General features: G+C 43.4%; 1 long non-coding RNA gene across 4 annotated transcripts; it reads right to left on the reverse strand.

The window, feature by feature from the left end:
* Positions 1-4,989: 4,989 nt before the first annotated feature.
* On the reverse strand, positions 4,990-18,777 carry LOC123373341. Of its 4 annotated transcripts, none has more exons than XR_006580668.1 (4): positions 18,256-18,777; positions 15,476-15,877; positions 11,478-11,548; positions 4,990-5,433 (listed from the first exon to the last, which is right to left on the reverse strand). It is a non-coding gene; the product is annotated as an uncharacterized LOC123373341 (long non-coding RNA). The 4 variants fall into 4 exon arrangements; XR_006580666.1 differs by having other exon boundaries at positions 4,990-5,472; XR_006580667.1 differs by lacking the exon at positions 18,256-18,777 and adding an exon at positions 16,969-17,020 and having other exon boundaries at positions 4,990-5,472.
* Positions 18,778-21,577: the final 2,800 nt, after the last annotated feature.

The raw sequence follows: 21,577 nt of genomic DNA on the forward strand, positions 1-21,577 counted from the left end.
AGTGCATACTAGGTCATGTTCATAGAATATCACAGATAGAAGGGACCTCAGGAGGTCATCTAGTCCAACCCCCTGCTCAGGGCCAGACCAATCCCCAGACAGATTTTTGCCCCAGATCCCTAAATGGCACCTCAAGGATTGAATTTACAACCCTGGGTTTAGCAGGCTAATGTTCAAACCACTGAGCTATCCCTCCTTCCATAGTTGCATCTCAAAACAGTAGTATGTCAACATGCACTAAAGAACTTTTAGTGTGTTAGCAGGGGCCACACAGCTAGTCAGTGCATGACACTCTGAGGCACACTAGAATATACACTTCAGCTGCTGTGCACTAATGCACTATGTTCACAAGCCCTGAAACTAATTTTATAATGGATATCTGAGAGCTCTGTCCTGCCGTACATGATTATAGTTGGTGAAAATACCATAGTCTTAGACTGTCTGGGTAGGCACTGTGATAATTTTTAATTGCTTGTCGTTCAAGATGCTGGTACTTCTTGCCATAGAAAAAATAGTTCCCTAAAATAGCATGATTTTGCTTTTGCTTCCTTCAGCTGATGCCCTTAAAAGGAAAAAGTGTAAAGCCAAAATGAGGGGCTATCATTTATACAATTGGATAGTCTCCTATGGTTGAAAGTGTCCTAGGTTACAAATTCATACAATATGCTGAAAGGATCTATTCCTAAGAAGTGCTGTCTGGATGCACAAGACCCACAAGGCAAATATAAGGGACAGAAAAGCAACACAAAGAAAACCCGTGGAAGAGTACAACTGTGTTGTACCCAGTCGTTTGTCAGCTGTCAGTAGATAAGAGACTGGAATCAGGCATATCTTATGGAAACAGGGGCGTGACCAGCTACTACAACTACATGCCTACTACAAATGCTCATAAACCAATACAAACAAGTACAGTAACTAGCCACAGAACCTATTCCATGCATTGTAAGATCACACTGTGAAGACATTAAACTCTATTGTATAATGTGGAAATCATATTTATGGAGACTCTGCCATTCTAAATACAATAGAACCGCAGATTTATCAATACTTTGGGAATGGAGGTTGTTTGTAACTCTAAAACATTCGTAACTCTGAACAAAATATTATGGTTGTTCTTTCAAAAGTTTACAACTGAATATTGAAAAAGGAAGAAAAATGCTGCTTTTAACCATCTTCATTTAAATGAAACAAGCACAAGTTTCCTTACCTGGTCAAATCTTTCTTTTTAAAATGTTCCCTTTATTTTTTTAGTAGTTTACATTTAACACAGTACTGTACTGTATTTGCTTTTTTTTTTTTTGCTCTGCTACTGTGGCTGCCTGTTATGTACTTTCGGTTCCAACTGAGGTGTGTGGTTGACCTGTCAGTTCGTAACTCCAGTGTTCATAACGCTGAGGTTCTACTGTATTGCTTATCCAAAATAAAAATTTAATGAAAAATTGAATTCAAACTCTATGCCACAGGAAAAAGGATGCTTTGATGGCCAATGCTCAACATACAATATGTGCTATCACGCAGGAGTGGATTGACCCATGAAACAAACCATGCAGTGGCACAGGGGCCCCTAACAACAGGGGGCCCCCCAAAATGCAGGACAAATATCTGACAACTTGCCCTTGAGTCCTGGCCGGAGATGCAGCAGGGCTCAGGCAGGCAGGCTGCTTGCATGCCATGGCCAGTGGCCCCACACCACTCCGGGAAGTAGCTGGCTTCTGGCATGTCTCTGCACACCCCTGGCTGGGGGGAGGTGGCTCCGCACGCTGCCCCCGCCCGAGTAGTGCATGGAAACCTGCTTCCCCCACCCCCCCAAGAGGCGCGCAGAGACGTGCCAGCAGCAGGGCTAAGGCAGCTCCCTGCCCACTCTGCCTCCCTCCCTATGTGCCGTTTCGCTCCCGGAAGCAGCTGGCATGTCCCTGCGGCCCCTGGCAGGTGGTTGTCTCCATGTGCTGCCCCCGCCCCAAGCGTTGACTCTGCAGCTACCATTGGCTGGGAACTGAGGCCAATGGGAGCTGTGCGGGCGACGCATGCAGGCAGTGATGCACAGAGATCCCCTGTTCACCCCCTACTTAGGAGCCTCTGCCGGAGGGTTGTGTGTGCCAGTTGCTTTGGGAGCCACGCCGTTCCCCTGCCCCTCTCCTGCACCCCAATCCCCTGCCCCCATTCAAGCTACCTCGCTTTTTTTTCATTTACTTCCCAATACTTATAATATAGGAGAAGGATAAAGAAAAAAAGAATTAAAAAAGGCAGGGGGAGATAAGAGAGAATGTTCTTTTTCTTGGCTGGGTCCCAAGGGGGAGGGAGCTGAAAATGAAGCTGCGCACAGGACCCCACTAACTCTAAATCCGCCACTGCTATCACGGCATCCGTTTCCGCACTATCTGTTCCCTTCAGTCATTCACACACGATATTGTTCTGTAAGTTGCTGTTAATTTACCTTATGTAAAGTTGAGAGACAGCTTTAATCTGTTTGCAAAAATAGCATTAAACTGTGAAAAAATCATAAAAAGCTATCTGCCGTCTTTCATTCATAGTAATTATTTAGTAATGAAATATTTCTGTTCATATAAATGCGAAGCTGGTTTTGAAACCTTGCGAAAGGCATGTGGGCTGCAGTTAATATATGCCTCCTTATGCCAAACATACTCAGCTTTGTATGTTGCTAAAGAGGCTTTCTATAAAACTCTGGCTGTGTCTGAGGCAGCTGACTCTATTTTGATTTAAATAATAAAAAGATGTATATACAAAGCGTTAGACATCCTGAATCATAATTGTTGTAATATTAATTAAATAATTATTCAAAAAGGAACTCTGCTACAAAACAGCTCCTTTCCCTTCTCTCACCACTCTGGGAAACATACCCTCAGCCCTCTTCGAACCCCTATCAAAATATATGTTTGCAAAACTACAATGCCCCAGTAATATGTCTGTTAAATCCTTTGAAATAAAGCAGTATGGCTTGTGGTAAAGAGCCTCAGGGCAATCGCTGGGCAACTTCCTATTAAAGCCTGGTGCCATAGAATATGCATTATTCTACAAAGGGGTTCAGATCAAATCAAGCATAAGAGAACAGCCACAGCTCATTCACATGTTTACCTAGAAATGGCTCCATCACTCAGCAATGTAGTGAAGTCAGTACTGGTTCTTGTCTCAATAGCCTAGCAGATGCCTCAGGCACCATATAAATTCTCTGTCTAAATATCTAGAGAGCAGGTATAAAATGATATTAATTCTTACATTAGCGGCACTAATAAGGCAATACTGAACTGAGTACTCACACAAAATACAAAGTAACTGGGCCAACATGAGTTGGCTTGCCCATTGTTGTTTGGGAACTAATTGCAGAACAAAACATTTATCTGATTCACAATGGTAGCTTGAATGACACAGTCCAATTAAGTATATGCCCATTGGAAATGATGATACAAAAGGACACCTTTAGACTGTAGATGATAAAAAGCAATTAATGGCTATTGAGTGCTACTCTTAGCATGTGCTAGTGGTATGGAGGAGAGGCCTAGCGAGGGCACGACTTGCATATGAGGGAGTGCTGCTTCCCATCTGTCCTAACACCACCTTCTGTCGCCATTGGCATTAATGCAAGTATGTGGGCAGAGTGGGAATTAGATGCTGCCATTGCGCTATGGGTGCAATTTACATCCACTTCACATTTACTTGGCTCAGGTGACTAAGGGTACAAAAGGTTCAGTGCAGCAGAAAGCTTCCTGGAGGCATACTGGATGAGAGGGCACTGCTGGAGATACACAGGAACAATTACTCAACATGAATTTCTGCTGAAAGGCTGCACATTTATTTTGTTCTACATTTGTATCCACATCACCATAACTACACTGTAAACCTGGAGGTAAATCTTTGCCTAAAGGTTTCCAGGGCCCATAAATCCTAGTCTGACCACACTGTCACAGGGCCTGTCCATACAATCAAGTTGCACCAGTATAGTTTATACTGATTTAATTATACTGTTGCCTCTTTTGACCTCATCAGCTAGTCAAACTTTGGGGCCTGGGGACGTTCTAGTTGAAAGCAGGAACTGATGGAGTCTGGTATTTTCTTTGGTGCCATCTTGTTTATTTCCAAGGAATGTACAAAGTCCTGCCTCTCTGAATGCAGAGGGGATGAGAAACAAAGGAGCAATTTCTTAGTTTACAGCCCCAGACCTCTTTAGCCAACACCAGACCCAAAAGCGCTCTTTCAAGCTTTTTTCCAGGGTCACACTTGGTATGTCTACGCAGGGATAAAAGATCTCTGGCATGGCTGCGGCTGGCTCGGATCACTGACTCAGGCACATGGAACTCAGGCTGCAGGACTAAAAATCTCTGTGGAAACATTCAGGCTCGGGCTGGAAGCCTGAGATCTGGGTCTTCAACTCTTGCAAGGTCCCAGAGCTCAGGCTCTATCCCAAGCCCAAATGTCTGCACAGTGATTTTTCCACCCCAGAGCCTGAGCCCCACAAGCCCAAGTTAGCTGAGCTGGGACAGCCACAAGTTTTTTTAATCTCTGTGTAGAAATACATTGTGTTCACAGTCTACTGTGTGGCTTTCTTGGGGTTTTTTTGCCTCTGCCTCTCTGTTCTGTGTGTTCTCAGTTTCTGTGCCTTCCCTTAGAGACATACCTCTCCACCCTCCCCCTCACCCCCCCACACCTGGTCATAATACCCATTGGAACCCCACACCCACATGGTGGTAGTCTCTGGGCAGATTCTATTAGGCCTTGTTTTAAGTATGGCCCCTGAAGTGGTTCTTATACCTATCCTAAGTGAAAGGTGTATTCACATATTAGTTTGAAGAGGTTTTTACTCAACCCATAACAAGGTTTCACCCAGCTCATAATACCCATGTAACTAATCTGATTGTTTGAGTTCATACTGCTTTGCATGCACTAGTTTAAGCTACTTTGCTTGTGGAGCAGTGTGTCCACACAGCACAATGTTCTATCAATATAAACACCTTGCAGTCTGTGTGGCATTCTGGGTTCAAAGCACTGCTAATAGGCTTTATACATTCTCAATGCTTTTCACAGTGGATTGTGGGATACCTGCCAGTACTGGGTAGAAAATTAGTATTCTGGGTCAAGCTCCCATTATTCTTCCTGCTGCATCCTATAATTCATTGGGTTCTTGTTGGCTGATTCATTTTCAAAGAGCTGTCAGGTAGCATGGAGGAAGCACTGCTAAGCTTCACAGGCTTGTCCAGGATCCTCCTGTCTGCATTATTTGGTAGATGTTGGCAGCTGAGCAGCCAGGCAGCTTTAAGTGAGACTGTGGCTTACCACTGTGATTCTGCACAGCTACTCTGAGAGAAGGAGGAGAGATACCAGCAGATGCTCCTGCATGACGCATTCCTTGATCAGCTGCATTTGGCGGAATGCTGCTTCTGGACCTGGCCAGCCAACACAGGACAGCATAGTGAAGTAAACCTAGGATTTCCGGCACAAGATAAACTAGTAAGACAGTTTCTGTTGGGAAAAATAAATGCCATTATACTAGTATAACTTTTCCATGTAGATACAACCATAGCTACAGCCATCCAACTAGATCATGCTGCAATGATTACTTAGCACACGAGACAGCGAGTGTGTTACAGGGCTGCTCTCCCACAGACCAATTGCTAAGAATTCCTCAAGCCATTCATGATGGATTCATGATCCAGGCTGAACAAGATACCAGCGTCTGACATGGTACCTATCAGGGCAAAAGACCCCAGGACAGTGAACTTGAGGCCCAGCAACTATCTTTCCTCCTCTCCCCTCAGAACCAGGCATAAGTGCAAATATCTTTATCTCCTGGCTGATGTTCTTTCTGACCCAATTCACAGCCGCCAGATTTTGTCACCTCACCATACTCACCAGGTAAGGAGCCTGCTCGGAATAGATGTTTCAAGTCATCCAGTCATGTTAATCCTTCTAATCGCACCAGCGCAGGTTCTAACATTGAATCATTCTTACCAAGGTGCACAGTGATTGCATCAGGAGGGCTGAAGCGTGAACTCAGATGGGATGTACCAGTGTTATAGGTGTTCCCAACTCATAGCCTGGATACCGTCTTAATGAACCTGCAGCATCATAGTGTGATGCTGTACCCCATAATGCTTTATGGGAATATGACTATTCATCCTATTTGTACACATATATCATTTTTGTTCTTGAATATTGGCTGTATACTTGCTTGATTTCTAAGTAAGCTTTGTAAGGCATTTGGTCAGTTTCTTTTCAAAGGAATTTGCAAAGTTAAGTGCCCAATCAAGAAGCACTTAAGGAACAATGGATCTTGGAATGCTCCAATCCACATAAGAATTCTACTTGAGGATATTCAATGTAGCATGTGAACCATGGCTGCTACCTGTAGTTCTGAGTCATGCATGGACATGTGACTTGCCCATGTGACTCCAAAACTCCATCTTGGAGCTGGACTTTGCATAGGAGAGAGGAGGGGGTCTTCACCCAGAAGAGAAAGTCTATTTAAAAGCCAGGAGATCCCTCCATTTGGTCTTCAGCTGGCTAAAGAGAGAGCCTCTCCACCCCCAAAAGATACCTGAAAGAAACTGGAACAAAGGACAGTAACTACGGGGGGTGTGAGTGATTGCTGGACCCAGACTAGCAGGAGACTAGTCTGTAAAAGGAAGCTTATTGGAATTGGTGAGGTGTTATTTGTATTAAGTTTCTTAGACATAGACTTGCATGTTCTATTTTATTGTACTTGGTACTTCACTTTGTTCTGTCTGTTACTACTTGAAACCACTTAAATCCTACCTTCTGTATTTAATAAAATCACTTTTTACGTATCAATTAACCCAGAGTATGTATTAATACCTTGGGGGGGGCGGGAACAAACAGCTGTTCATATCTCTCTATCAGTGTTATAGAGGGTGAACAATTTATGAGTTTACCCTATATAAGCTTTATACAGAGTAAAACAGATTTATTTGGGTTTTAGACCCCCTTGGGAATTGGGCATCTGAGTGTTAAAGATAAAGACACTTCTGCTTTCAGTTAAGTTTGCAGCTTTGGGGCAAGTAATTCAGACCATGGGTCTGGGTTTTTGCAGCAAGCTAGTGGGTCTGGCTCAAACCAGGCAGGGCACTGAAGTCCTAAGCTGCCAGGGCAGGAAAGCAGAGGCAGAAGTAGTCTTGGCACATTGGTTGGCAGTTCCCAAGGGGGTTTCTGTGATCCAACCCCTCACATATAGGTGGTAGTTTGACTTGTATATTTGGGAGGTGGGGGGCAGCTCCAGTCAGGCCAATGGGGCCATGCATAGGAGGGCAAATTCTGCATCTGCCCAAGGCTTGCAGTTTGGGGGGGGTCAACGCCCTCTCTGTCCCTCCCATACTATGCCCATGTGCAGGATGTCTACTCAGAACCCCAGCTTTCACACCCAGAAAATGCCATACCCATATGGAAGATTGGCTCTGGGATGATACATTCTCGTGGGGGAAAAGAGACAAATGCCTAATGTTGTACACAATATTATGAAACTGGTACATAATATTTTGCTTGAGCCAGTGTACTATTCAAGCCAATGTAAGCTTTAGAACAGTCTGAAACTCACCTCCTAATAGCCTGGACACGTATTTATTTTGGACTTTCGCTCATTCACCCCAACTGCATGAGAAGCTCCTGCTTTTAGATCCAACTCCCAGGTTCAATCCCAGCAGGTAGCCCAGCTACAGATGTTGTTACAAGTGGTGATCTCTACAAGGATTTCAGCTGCTATGGTCCTCTGATGTTCTGGACACGCTTCCCCGTGTGTAAAGTCATGGGGAGCGTACCCTGTATTTGCAGAATGTGGATCTATTTGCTCCTCTGTTGACTGGACTGCAAAAAGAGGTCTGGGTCTGCTACTGCATCCAAGTTAATGGACTGGTCCTTTATCTCCAGCAGTAGAGGCTCATACATTTAGATCACAGGTTTGGGGTTTCATTGCCTGCAGGCATCCTCACCAGAGTTATCATTACACCTGGAAGGAGCAGTTTCCTTAATCTAGATGAAGGGCTAAATTAAGCTACTCTACACAAAAGAGAGAAATCAAGGGAAAACTGAAGCAGTGGCCATGTCTGACAATGCAATGGCAACCCACTGCTCCTGTGGTCCAGCATAAATATGCATGATAGATTTTAAGGTGAGAAGGGATCATTATCACCATTTACTTTGGCCTCCTGCACAGCACAGGCCAAAAAACTGCATCCCAGTAATTCCTGATCAGAGGGACAGAGGCAACCTTTACACCAATTTGGCTCAGTAAATGCCCTTTTTGTTGTTTACATCAGAAGTATCCTGAGAATCAGACAGTTGAGATGTACAACAATGTGACCCTAAGCCCTGTATTCGCACCCCAAACACTACTGCAATGACATTTGTATAAACTATGCCTTGTAAGATATCATATGAAAGTGAGTCATTAATATTGTTGTAAAAGGTATGTGTTAACATTATATGTGAAGTTATGAATTCCCTCTGTATGTTATTAGAACATGTTTGAGAGAAAGACACCCTAGACTTGAGGTAACAATGATAAACACATCTGTCCTAGATAAAGGAATATCTGTTTACCTCAATTTACATTTTAGCTGTAAACGAAGCTCTCAAACTAAGCCAGCAAGGCGTGTTTGGAGCCTGAACTCAACAGAAAGAGAATTAACATGGCTCCTGAACCCTAGAGAGACACAGGAGACTGAATCCCCCAGAGGCCTTTCTGACCTTAAGAACATAGACAATTCTTTGGAAATACAAGGGACAATGAGAGACTAGATCTTTATCTTTCACCTAAGAAGACAAGGAAGACCATCACCTTTTATGTCTGTGGAAAGTCCTGACTGAGAGACAGTCAGCCATCTGGACAAAGAATAATCATAATATAAACTATCTTCAACAAAAACTGTATCTTGCTAGATTAAGTTTTAGACTTTCAGATGTGTATTTTCACTTTTACTTTGTGCTTGTAACCATCTGTACCTTTATTTCTTTGACTTGGCATCACTTAACCTATGTCCTTTTGTTAATAAACTTGTTTTACTTTTAATCTAAATCAACCTAGTGCTGTGTTTAAATTGAAGTTCTGGTTAATGTGGCAAGCTGCTGAGTATTGACTCTTAAAAGGAGCAAATAAGCCTTATTTCTCTGGGTGTCCCAGGAGAGGACTGGACACTTCAGGGCAGATGGTTTGGGGGAAATTTGGGACTGGAAGTGTGTTGGGATCATCTTGGCAGGTGTAACCAAAGCTGGTGGAAACCAGAGTGGGGCTGTTGTTTTATAAGCAGAGTGCTGGGGTCAAAGCGCTGAACCAGAGCTGCACAGGACACAGGTACTCAGGGAACTGCATGCTTGTCTGTGGGTTGTTGGTGTCCACTGAGATGTAAGCCAAAGTAGCAAAGCATTTTAAGGCACCCAAAGTTACAGGGCAGGTGGTAATACAACCCCTTACTGGTCTGGATTGTAACCCAGAACATGACAAACAGATTGTAAACTGATATGCCAAGGATAAGTCTTTGGAGGACAAGATTAGAATTCAAAATGACCTTGACAAATTAGAGAATGAATCTGAAATTAACAAGATGAAATTCAGTAAAGGAAAGTACTACATTTAGGAAGGAAAAATCAAATGCACAACTACAAAATGGGGAATAACTGACTAGGTAGTAGTAAAAGGTCTGGGGATTATAGCAGATCACAAATTGCATATGAGTCAACAATGTGATGCAGCTGCGAAAAAGGCTAATATCATTCTGGGGTGTATTAACAGGAATGTCATATATAAAGCACAAGAGGTAACTGTCCTGCTCCACTCAGCGCTGGTCAGGCCTCAGCTGGAGTACTGTGTCCAGTTCTTCATGCCATGCTGTAGGAAAGATGTGGACATGTTTGAAACTGTCCAGAGGAGAGCAACAAAAAGTGATTAAAGGGTTAGAAAAACCTGACCTATGGGGAAAGGTTAAAAAAACTGGACATATTTATTCTTGTGAAAAGAAAGCTGAGGGAGGATCTGATAAATCTTCAAATTTGTTAAGGGCTGTTATAAAGAAGACGAAGAACAATTGTGCTCCATGTCCACTGAAGATAGGACAAAAAGTAATTGGCTTAATCTGCAGCAAGGGAGATTTAGATTAGATATTAGGAAAAACTGTCTAACTATAAGGGTAGTTAAGTTCTGAGCAGGTTTCCAAGGGAGTTTGTGGAATTTTAAGAACAAGCTGAATGAACACCTGTCAGGAATGGGCTAGGTTTATTTGGTCCTGCCTCAACACAGAGGGCTGGACTTGATGACCTTTCAAGGTCCCTTCCAGACCTACATTTCTGTGATTCTTTGACCACTGAAGATGATGTCCACATTAGCTATATAGATGGTGGTACACCCCAGGGACTGGCCACTTCATTCTTCGATGAATAGAAGATAGTTACCACTCAAAGCTTGGCAGACCTCCTTGTTGCTGCTGAACAGGCAATGTCATCCTGGTTGGGGACCAGAGCTAAGAAAGACAGCCATACAGCAGCTGGACTAATCTCTTTGGGGAGATATGGGATTAAGACCTCAGTTCTGGCCAGTGTCTGAATCAGGTGCCTAAGAGTCATGTGACAACTGCCCAGCTGGAGATGGTGTGTACTGTAAGAAAGGCTGCTGTTCCCACAGTGGGAGAGATAAAAGGGGCTGTGTCCTCTCCACAAAAGCCTGCAGAAAGATAGGTGTCTGGGCCTCCTGCCAGGGCATGAGCAGACAACTCTGCACCAAAGGGAGAGAGACTGTCTGCAGAGCTCTGCACTGAGGGGCAGAAAGGACTGTCCATCCATTCTACTCCTCTGGGCTAATGGTCAAACCCTGCTGTTCAGGAGAAGAACAGCTCTCACGTGGGAGGGCCAAAGGAACTGTTAATTTGTTTCATGTATAAATAAGACAGACACCACAAAAGGAGATTTTATTCTAAACACGAGTGTGAATATATTGATCTAAGAGCTAGAAGGGGATCTCAGGCAGCAAATGGGTGACAGGTAGGCCACTGCTATAAGATACCTACAAGCTACTCATTAAATCTCTAATTACATTCGTCGTCTACAATTTAAATTAAGATACTGTATAAAGAATGTTCCAAAGAAGCTGCTCTTCTTTCCTAAATTCATCTTTTAAAAGGAGTTAGTTGCCTAAAATCCTGTGATCTGGTAAAATCTCTCCAATGCAGTGCCAGGCATTGGTGGGATACACTGTACTTGAATGCCAATATGATACCAGCTTCAGCTATGAAAAGCTTCTCCCTGTTGATGCAACTGTCACAGGAGTTGTCACTGTTACTCGGAGGCCTATTGACACATTAGAATAAATATCATTTATAAATGAAATGAAGGGGTACCAAGTGCATCTAATGACTTTGGTAAATGTGACAATCTTTGCATTTCAGCAATAATATCCACACAATCTGCATCTGAGTTAGTTTCATGTGAGTCAGTCAGTGCTATTGCTAGGTTAATGCAGCACTTACTCAGTTTGATATCTCTAGCGTTTTTTTGTTTCTTAACCCCATACAGGAATCCAGTTGCAGCTTTATGTTCACTGAAACAAACAATGTGTTAATGTACATGCCAGCAAAACACTGAAAATTCAACCCTAAATGTCTTGTCTGTGCTCTTTACTAGTTCTCCTTTCAATTAATAATTTATTAGACATTTAAGTTATCAGATGCAGACTAACAGCAGTTCTGGAGTAACTGAGAAACAACTTTTACACACTTTTTTTGTCCCCAAGTGTACTTTCCCATGCTCTCTCCCTTGTGTTTAGATAGCCTGTTATGGACAGACGTGGCTGCTGATAACTTTGCAGATAAGAGTTTTGCATGAGTTTGCTACTCTAACTCCATCAGATCATGCTGCAGCACTAATTTTACCTACTTATGAAGATCTTATACAGCCAATTCTATACCTTAGGCACGTCCTCCAATCTATAGCTGGGAAATTAAAATCTCCCATAATCACTTAATTCCCTAGTGGTAGGGCCCAGATACTCCTGGATGTGATAGGTGACAGATTTCTTCCACCAAATAGTCACCAAACAAAGAAGAGGTGATGCCATTTTAGATCTAATATTGCTAAGTAGTGAGGACCTCATACAAGAATTGATTGTACAGGACAACCTGGGTTCAAATGATCATGAGCTAATTCAGTTTAAACTAAATGGAAGGATTAATAAAATAGGTCTGCAAATAAGGTCCTTGATTTTAAAAGGGCAAACTTTAAAAAACTGAGGGACGTAGTTAGGTAATTGGACTGGACTGAAGAACTCAAGGATCTGAATGTAGAGGAAGCTTGGAATTAGTTTCTGCAACTTAGATTTAAAGTATCTGATGCCTGTATCCCAAGCAAGGGGGGGAAATCTGTAGGGAAGGTCAGCAGACTAAACTGGATAAAAAGGCATTTCAAACAGGTTATTAAGAGAAAGCAGAAAGCCTATAAGGAATAGAAGAAGGGATGGATCAGCAAGGAAAGCTACTTCTTATAGGTCAGAAAGTGTAAGGGAAATATGAGAACTGCCAAAAGCCAAGCAGAGTTGAACCTTGCAAAGGAAATTAAAACCAATAGTAAAAGGTTCTTTAGCCATATACATAAAAAGAAAATAAGGAAAGAAATGGTCCTGCTAAACTGAGAATGGGGTGAATATTAAAGATAATATAGGCATGGCCCCAAACCTCCGTTTTTAATAATGAAGAGCTTAGAGGTTGTTGCAGGGTGGCTGATGGCCATGAGGATATGCAAGTAGAAATTACCACATCTGAGATGGAAGTCAAATTCAAACAGCTTCATGGGACCAAACCGGGGGTGCCTGGATAATCTCCAAGAATATTAAAGATTATGGCTGTATTACAGGAGTAGGTGGGTGAGGTTCTGTGGCCTGCAAGGTGCAGGAGGTCAAACTAGATGATCATGACTGTCACTGCTGTGCTTAATGTCTATGACCCTATAACTCCACTAGTAACCTCCCTCTAGCTGGACAGTTCACGTTTCAGTAGGACCCACTGTAGTTTCCCGTTTAATCAGTTCCTTATCCAATAGGGTGACCAGACGTCCCGATTTTATCGGGACTGTCCCGATATTTGCTTGTTTGTCCCGCATCCCGACCAATGTTAGGTTGGGACACTGGACAAACAAGCAAAGGCTCCGGAGCCCGAAGGGCTTGCGCCCTCCCCTGCCCCGACTCCGCCCCCTTCTTCCCCCATTGGATCCTTCCCCAAATCCTCGCCCCCATCCCCGCCCCCTCACTGCCCCATTGTCTCCCTCCCCAAATCCCCGCCTCTTTCCAAGCATGCCATGCCCAGGAGACTCAGGGGAGTGCGGGGCCGGGGTGAGTGTGAGTCTGGCCTGGCCCTGAGCAGGCAGGACTCGGGCGCGGTACCTGGAGGGAGAGAAGGCGGGCGGCCCGTGGGGCTAGGTGGCGGCTGTTCTCCCCACCTGGGCAGGGGACTCGGGAGCAGCCGCTGCTGCAGCTCCCACTGCTGCGGGGGGAGGAAGTGGCCAAGCACGTGGCGCTCGGCGGCTGCGGCTTTGGTGCCCGGGCCCGAACCCCCCGAGCCCGGGCCTGCTGCGGGGCAGTGCACACACTGCGCTCAGCCCCTGGCCAGTCGCATCTGGGCTGGCTGCCCAGCTGGTGCAATCCCGTGGCGGAGGCATCGGCAGCCCAGTCCCGTTCGTTCCCCTGCAGGACCCGAGCGGGATGCGGGGGGCTGAGGCCTGCTGCCCCCACTCCGAGGCCGCCCGCAGGATTGCACCAGCTGGGCAGCCAGCCCAGACGCGAGTGGCCAGGGGCTGGGTATGTGCAGCGTGTGCGCTGGGTTCCCGCAGCAGGCCCGGGCTCGGGGGGTTTGTGGGCGCCAGAGCCGCAGCTGCCGAGCTTGGCCAGCGGCCGCTTCCTCCCCCCGTGGCAGTGGGAACTGCAGCAGCGGCTGCTCCCGAGTCCTGCTGCCCAGGTGGGGAGAACAGCCGCTGCCTGGCCCCGCAGGCCACCCCGTACTCTCCCTCCAGATACCGCGCCTGAGTCTTGCCTGCTCGGGGCCAGGCTGGACTCACACTCACCCCGGCCCCGTGTTCCCCTGAGTCTCCCGGGCCTCCCTCCAGCGCTTGCGGAGGGAGGAGGAATCGGGGGTGGGGGATTTTTTTTTTTTTTTGCTCTGCCGCCATTTTTTCCCCCTCTGCCTCCGCCGCGTCCCGATATTTGACCTGGGTGATCTGGTCACCCTATTATCCAACCTTCAGTTCTTGTATTAATCCCCATTTTCTCCAATTTAACTAATAATTTCCCCTGTGGAACTTTATCCAGTGTATCACTGAAATCCAGGAAGATTAGCTCTACATCATTTCTTTTGTTGAGAAAATTAGTTATCATGTTAAAGAAAAAGATCAGGTTTGTCTGGCGTGATCTACCTTTGGTAAAACCATGTTGTATTTTATCCCTATTACCATTTTACAAATGTGTTAAACTGCAACTATTGTAACCTTAGCACAAGCCCATCAAATAATAACCCCTGTAGGATAAATATAAACATAAAGAATTTGAATTAGTTTAAATTTGGTTAAGAAAAAAACATATTTGATTTATAGATTTTGGCTAGTAGGAAGAAGGCCCCAATCAGCAAATAAAAGAAGACCGTAAGAATAATAAATCTGATTACCTGTAGTGAGGGAAGGATATATGGTTCCAAACATAATTAATAAAATAAAGAACTGCAGTAACAACATTGTGACACATGGCTAGAAAGGGTTAAACAGCTTGCAGTCTGAAGGACCCAAAGCCCACCTTTAAAGTCATGTTAGAAAGGTACGCAAATGATCATTAGGGCCATTCTAACTGCAGTAACAAGACAAAGAAAAATTGTCTTAAAAGAAACAAACCCAAACCCCTTCCCACCTTTCTGCTGGTAAGCAGGGAGGTGGGGGAGAAGATAAGAAAGGAAAGGCCTTGGGAAGAAAAGAGGTTGTAAATCTTATCTGGATTAAGACTGGGAGTAAGGATGAATTGTCTCAACTTGGTTTTTATCTGAAGTCAGTAATTGGCAATTACATCACTTGTTTGTAAACAGGTATATAAACTCTTAAAGGGGTTCATTGCTAATACCTGCCTGAGCAAATTGGAGCCAACCAATATGGGTCTAAGCACCTCTGGTTTAGTCTGTTTGTAAGTATCTTGATCAAATGCTTATAAATGTTTTCTTACTGTTTGGATGTAGTAAATTATTTACTAGTTAGGCTTTTTAGGCATGTTTAGAGCAATTGTATAAATACCATTTAGCCTTTGGATTTAATAAAGGAACTTATGGTTAAATTAGTGTTTAGTGGTTTCCCATATTAATATTAATAATTTCACATATTAATAATTGCAACAACCTCTAATCAACATCCTATTCTCTCAAACCCATCAGTAATCCTGTCAGTCAGTCTATCAATACATCTCCTCCCCAAATGTCCAAAAAGAACAAAGGACTTTGCTGCATACCTGGAAAGTTAACAAATCCAGAATCAGGCAGACCAAGTAGGGGAGTAAGCTCCGAAGTCAAAGATGCTCCATGCAGAATGCCATATGCCTTGTGAGCAGCTCACTCCTTTCTTTAAATCAAGGGTGCTCCAGGTTGAGCACCTCAGACCATTTGCAACTGTGTTAGCATTAGAAAATAGAAAGGTGACTTCTTCTGGCAGTTCTTCAGCTTCTTTGTACAGAGCACTTTCACAGCACGCTTTCCTCCAGGACCAACGCTGCAAATCAAACATACCTCTGCAGGTATCTCAAGATCTTCATGCCTTCAATGTTATACTCCAGCAGGAGTCAGCGAGGTTTCAAAGTTGTTCAAATGTAAGACTCCAAAGCTTCTCATCTGCTCATGGATGATGAAAATAGGACCTGTATAAGACAGAAATAGACACTGAATGACAACTCATGAAAACAGTTTAGCAATATTGTGCTTGGATTGTCCCCTCATTAACACCTGTCCTCTGCAGTGAGTGAAGGAAATTACATAATTTCTATGCTCTTGCATGATGACATCAATCAGTTTTTCCCCACCTCAGGCTATGTCTACACTAGTCACTGAACACACATCCATGTGCATTGTTGTACCACCACTCCCCCATGGTCAGCATCTGAACCCCTGAAGTACATGCATGGAGTGCGCACAGCAAGCAAGCTAGCACGCATGAGGGGCATGGGTATGTACACGCCTCCGCTGTGGCACAATCCCATGTGCTACCATGCAGCATGGAAGGGGACATGGAGGAGGACTGGAATATCATACAAGAAGATTTGGATGAACTTGTAAACTGAAGTAAAGAAATGGGATTTAATTTAATAGTGAAAAGTGCAAGGTCATGGATTTAGGGTCTAACAATAAGAATTTTTGCTAGAAGCTAGGGACATATCAATTGGAATGACAGAGGAAGAGAAAGACCTGAGTGTTATTGGTTGATCACTGGATGACTACGAGCCACTGATGTGAAAAAGGCTAATGAAATCCTAGGATGCATCTGAAGATGTATTTCCAGTAGAGACAGGGAAGTGTTAGTACCATTTGTCACAGAGTCACCGGGCAATGCTCTGGAACTACTCCATACAAAGCCAGTCAGGACTCTGGGGGAGCCTCCTCTCTGTGAGCAGACTGTCTCCAGGGCAAGAAGCTTACACAGCTTCAACCTTCCTGGTCTGACCTCAGAGCATTCAGCAGCCCCTTCTCACACTGTGCACTTCCCCCAGTGAGTCCGCACAGGCGGGGCTCCTGGGGAAGCCAGAGGGCCCTGCACCCCACCTCTGCAGTCAGACGTGACTCTTAGCCAGCCAGTAAAACAGGTTTATTAGACCACAGGAACATAGTCCAAAACAGAGCTTGGAGGTACAGAAACCGGACTCCTAAGTCAGGTCCATCTTGGGGCCAGGGAGGCCAGACCCCGAGTCTGGCCCTCCCTCTCTTTCCCCAGCCAGCTCCAAACTGAAAAACTCACCATCCCCTCCTCTGGCCTTTGTCTCTTTCCTGGGCCAGGAGGCCACCTGATCTCTTTGTTCTCCAACACTTCAGCTGGCACCTTTGCAGGGGAGGGCCCAGGCCATCAGTGGCCAGGAGACAGGGTGTCAGCCATTCTCTGTGCAGACACCATCACACTGGCCCTCTAAGGCTCTGCAACAATCACACATCCTTATCTCACCACCTAGATACTTAAGAAATGCATAGGGGAAACGGAGGCACCCACACAGTATTCAGAGAAAACATCCAGAACATTCCCACTTTGTCACACCATTATACAAAGCACTGGTAAACCCTCATATGGAATGCTGTGTGCAATCCTGGTCTCCCATGTTTAAGAAAGATTAATTCAGACTGGACCAGATACAGAGAAGGGCTACTAAGATCATCTGAGGAATAGAGAACCTACTTTACAAGAGGAGACTTCAGGAGCTTGGCTTGTTTAACCAAATGAAGGCTGAGGGGAGATATGATTGCACTCTATAAATACACCAGAGGGATAAACACTGGGGAGGGAAAGGACATATTTAAGTTAAGGGCCAATACTGGCACAAGAACAAATAATTACAAACTGGTCATCAACAAGTTTAGGCTTGAAATTAGACAAAGGTTCTAATCACCAGAAGAGTGAAGTTCTGGAACAGCCTGCCAAGGGGAGCAGTGGGGTCAAAAAACCTAACTGGTTTCAAGACTGAGCTTGATAAATTTATGGAGGGAATGGTATGATGAGATTGCCTACAATGGCACGTGACCCACTGTTGTTTAGAGCAAGCCCTGTAAGAGTGTTTCACTGGGAAAGGTCCCACGGACCCGTAGAGCCCTGAGCCCCAAGAGAAAGAGGTAAGGGGGATAAGAACATCAGAACAGCGATACTGGGTCAGCCCAAAGGTCCATTTAGCCCAGTATCCTGTCTTCCAACAGTGGCAATGCCAGGTGCTTCAGAGGGAATGAATAGAACGGGTAATCATCAAGTGATCCATCCCCTGTTGCCCATTCCCAGCTTCAGGCAAAATACTTACATTGACTAGGTTTTGCCCTGAGCCCCGGACGGATAAGGGTGGGTGCCTTATGCCCCGAGCCTACGGAAGAGAAAGGGTGGGAGTGCCTAAATTAACCAGACTGTGCCTTGAGCCACTGATGAGGTAAAGGCGGGATGCCCTAGATTGTGCAGGTAACACTTAGGTCCAAGAAGGAAAAGGGAATCCTTTGGTTGTCCAAGGAACATCAGAGCAGTCCTTTCTCCCTATGAACATAAATGTATTTTTACCTGGTGCCTGGTATCTGTCCTCCCACTGCTCCGATCCATGCTGCAGAAACTAGGAGAACCAGAAGTGGGTGAAGGATCAGGTTCAGTGGCTACACAAACACCGTGTTGTGTCCCTTTGCAATTGAGAGGCAAGTGGCTTGCAGTGCTCATCGTAAAGTTCCAGGAACAAAATGAAGTTGTGGTGTGACTTTCTTTCCTTGTGTCTTTCACATCTGCTTGCTGGACACAGCGGATGGATTTTCTGGCAATGCAGTGGGATTAGCAAGGTGGGTGAGCATTTTTAGTGGTTTGGTTTTCCTCTTCCATGGGAACTCCATCTGAGTCTATTTCCTCTTGAATTGCCTCCCATTGCTGTAAGCATATTTTATGCTGGTTCTTCATATTCAACAACAGCATGAATGTGGTTGATTCATCTTCATAGGTGTCCAATCCTCTCCATTCAGCAATATGTAGATGGGTGATCTTCAGCAGAACATCTTTAGGTGAATCACAATGACACTTGTGACTGGCACAGAATTCTACCGTGCTCCATCCAGCATTTCTTTGATGGAAATTATGGTAGATTTAATTTCCCATAGTATATTCTACACGCTCTTCCATTCTGGATGAAATGTTGTCTCAAATCCCTCTTAATCAAGGAAATTCCCCATTTTGCTTGTGGTGGAGCTAGCCAATGCTTCCACTTAATTATTTTTTCCCAGTAGCCAAAAAATTGTTGCTTTATAAAATAAACCAAGACATAGACCAGAACCTACCTCCCCATTGTCAGTGTTACTTGAGCTCAAGAAATGCATTCACAAAGTTTTAAAAACCACTATTGCTAAAACAATTCTATAGCCAGTACATTCAGCTACAGAGCCTCTGGGGACTAAGAGTTTTCTCTGTACTGTCTCAAGAAAAATGTAGACTACTTTTGTACATTAATCAGAAATCGAAATAATGTTTTGGGAGGATCAGAGAAGGTTGTCATTATTCATAACAAAAATTCTGATATAAAATACATCATCTAGTAGTTGTTTGATTAATTATCCAAAGTAAAAACAATCTACATCTTCATATACAATATGTAAAAACCAAATATAAATCACATAGGATTTAAGCTGTAATGTTAATCTGGTGAGCAAGATAACTGTTTCTAAAAGAAATTAGATCATAAAACTTAAGATAGCAGAAACACTGCTAATCATTTTTAAAACATTTTACATTTCAGAAGATTCTTACTCCCATCTCTTATCTAGTTCACCAATGACATCACAAAGTTATCACTGTATCCAGCTGTGAAGTCAGCACTGCTGCAAAAAATGTGAAATGAATTGGGAAGCGGATATTATGATAAATTGCAATTGTGGTATATCAAAAAGAAAATATTTCTTTTGAGACATCCATATTAAAGTGACAGCTACATGTCAAGAAATACAGCACATTTTCAAACAGCTTTGCTATGTAGAAATTGAAAGATGAAGCCAGATCTTATCTAAAACTGAAAAAAACAGGCCTGGTTTCCAGACTAGATGACAAGTGCACATGACAATTTTCAGTTTTGCTCTGGATATGGTTATGATCTTGCATAAAAAAGAACAAAAATAAGAGAATTTATTTATTCAGTAACATTTGAAGAAGACTTCCCAAGTGCCAAAAAAGTATGCTGGAGTCAGAGGACAGGTTTGAGCCTTCTCCTATTGACTTCAATGAAAAGTTGAAATGCTGGTCAATTGATTTGCACTTTAAAGGTGCAACCAGTTGTTAAAATCAGATACTTCCTATGCAATGAATTAATAAATTACATCTAAAGCAATAAAATGTACATTGTACATTCAGTTGTGGAAAGATGTGTACTTCACCCAAAGTCCAACAAATACAAAATAAATTTTCCTTTAATCTTTTAAAAGGCTTTTCTTCAGTATTTTCATGACAGCTATCTTAAAGCAAGCATCACCTTTTTATATTTTTTTCTGCCTGGTATAAGATAGTAGAAAGCCTTCATGGCATGCTCAAAAGGGGAAGTAATGAGTGTTTTGCATTTTCATTTCCCTTCGGAATGTTATTCCAAGAGAAGTTAATACATTCAATCTTCCCTCAAGAGAAATCAGAGAAGTGTTTTGGTGAGTTATTTTCTATCTGTACACGTCTATTTATGTGTTTTGCTCTTTAGGGAACAAAACTCAACAGACCAATATGAAAGGTACCTTGACAACTGAGAATGACAGAATGTCCATAATTTAATAGACTGAATTAGGTTTTTATCTTAACTTCTGAACAGTGCCAGATATATAAAACCAATATGAAAAATTCATAAGAAGTCTGTCCTATCATGAGCATTTGTATGTGTTTTAAGAAAAGAGAACCTAAATAAGTTAAATACTTCCTTCAGATAGACACACACAATTTCTGTTCACTTCAGTGGGAGCTGCACATGGTTCATATTGCATATGCAGGACACCATTGCATTTAACTTCTCATTATCAGGCCTTATGCTTCAGGGAATAAAATGATCATCAGCTGGGATCAGGATTCCCTCCGCTAATAGGACAGAAATGCATAACTGACTACGTGGAATTTTACAAGGGCAGTTCTCCATCTGGTAATGGCCTCTGATACCCTTTCTCTAGGTTCTCAAAGAGGCCACTGAATGTTAGACTGGACTGGAACAAAAGACTATTCATCAGACTAACTGGACCACGTTTGCTGGAATGGCAGGTCTTGTTTTCTTGTTCGCTATTTTTATTCGGTTTTAATAGTTTAAAGTTTTTTAAGTAGGTGAAAGCCAGTGCTGTTAAAAACTGTGGAAGTTGAGCCAAGTAACCCACCATCTGCAGTCTCTCTTATGCAACCAATTAAATTGTTGCAGGAAAATTAGCTGTAGAGTAAGATGATGATTGGTTGAGTTACCTCTGATATCATAATGGCCTGGGACTCTTGGCACCACATAGATACATGCCTTGCTGTAGCTGAAAGCCTGTGCTGTTGCATGGCTGTAATTTGTAAAGTCAAAATTGCTGAGAATTTGAAAATTGGATGGTAACAGACTGTGAATCCCAGTGATGACATAACCTGGTGACATTCTGAACAAAAAGAGCCCTCACCATTCACAATTTTTTAGGGGTCTGCAAATGAAAAAAAGTTGAAAACCATTGTATTATATAGATTGTTTGCTAGTGAAGAGGTATAGCACCTTTCTAGTGAAAGTACATAGTACAGTATGGTTTAACAACGAATATTTATACCCCTTAATCAAAAGTGTAATTAACTGAAACCACTATTTCATCAATGACTCATTAATTAAAATGCAGCTCTTTATAATATAGCATCACTGTAGTTATGA

The sequence above is a fragment of the Mauremys mutica genome, chromosome 6, assembly GCF_020497125.1.
Source record: "Mauremys mutica isolate MM-2020 ecotype Southern chromosome 6, ASM2049712v1, whole genome shotgun sequence".
In the NCBI taxonomy this organism is placed as follows: domain Eukaryota; kingdom Metazoa; phylum Chordata; order Testudines; family Geoemydidae; genus Mauremys; species Mauremys mutica.